The sequence below is a fragment of the Trichechus manatus genome, unplaced genomic scaffold, assembly GCF_000243295.1.
Source record: "Trichechus manatus latirostris isolate Lorelei unplaced genomic scaffold, TriManLat1.0 scaffold00394, whole genome shotgun sequence".
Classification (NCBI taxonomy): domain Eukaryota; kingdom Metazoa; phylum Chordata; class Mammalia; order Sirenia; family Trichechidae; genus Trichechus; species Trichechus manatus.
The window spans coordinates 228609-229973 of NW_004444330.1; the positions used below are offsets into that span (position 1 = coordinate 228609).

Here is a 1365-nt window from a genome sequence, read left to right on the forward strand (position 1 = left end):
CTGCTAGTTGTCTGCTCCTTATCTACTTCCTCCTCTTCCTTTCTAAGAGAATCTCTGTATCACTGGGGGTGGCAATGTGTCTAACCCTAACGAACAAATGAACAAACAGCAGCAGCAAAAAATAACAACTGCATTTCCCAGCCTGCCTTGCAGTTGGGCGGCCATTGAGATTGGGAAGAAGATGCTGGGTGGGATTTGAGGGAAAGTCTTTGAAAGTAGCAAGCTCCTTTTGCCCTTCTCTTCATCCTAACACCAGGGACAGGACATAATGGTTGGAGCAACAGCAGCCATATTAGAAATATAGGTTGAAATTTTCACCCTAGGAATGGTGGAGGAGAGAGTAGGAAAGATCCTCGTTTCTAGCCTTGGACTTGTCGTTATGAAAGACAAAAGTACACCATTGTCTTGTTTAAGATAATGTCATTTGGGTTTTCTGTTACCTGCAGATGAATTAGATTCCCAGAGATACATGTATTAATAAAGTTTTTCTTCTAGTTTCAAGTTTTTCATTTAAAAATAAGAGTGTGTGTGTGGGAAGGGGTGGTGTTGATTATATCTTAGGCCTCTCCAGATATCAGCCCAGCACTCATTACCACTAAGAGAATTTTGAGCCCCTGCTGAAGAGTCTTTTCATGGCCTCCTTCATGTCCTTGTTCCTCAGGCTGTAGATGAAGGGGTTTAGCATGGGGATCACCACAGTGTACATGATGGTTGCTAGTGTCCTGGGCTAAGAAGGAGTCGGGGTCGTACGTATATCCTCAGGACAGTTCCGTAGAACAGGTTGACCACAGACAGGTAGGAGCAACAAGTAGAAAATGCCTTGCGTCTTCCTGGGGCAGATGGAATCTGCAGAACAGCTACAGCAGTGCAGATGTAGGACACCATGATGAGCACACAGGGGCCCACGCACAGGACCACGGCAGCCAGGAACACATGCTGATTGACACGTGTGTCTGAACAGGCAATCTTCATGAGAAGGTAGGCATCACAGTAAAAGTGAGAGATCTCCTGGGCAGAGGAGCAGAAGGTTAATCTGCTCATGAAGAGCGTGTGGACTAGGGAGATGAGGCTGGAACATGTCCACACCAGAATGGCCAGTCCCCCACACAGCTGGGGGGTGATGATGTTGATGATGAGATACTGCAGGGGGTTGTAGATGACAACGTAATGGTCCAGTGCCATGACCGCCAACAGAAAGGTGTCCATGTGGGCAAAGGAGATGAGGAAGTACATTTGAGTCAGGCAGTAGGGGTAGGAGATAGTCCATGTTCTTGACACATGGTTAACCAAAAGCTTGGGGATGAGATTGGTGGTGAAGCAGATGTCGACAAAGGAGAGATTAGTGAGGAAGAAGTACATGGGACT

The 1365-nt window shown here is 46.8% G+C and overlaps 1 pseudogene; it reads right to left on the reverse strand.

The window, feature by feature from the left end:
* Positions 1–595: 595 nt before the first annotated feature.
* Positions 596–1359, reverse strand: LOC101352342 (olfactory receptor 24-like; annotated as a pseudogene).
* Between the last annotated feature and the right edge of the window lie 6 nt (positions 1360–1365).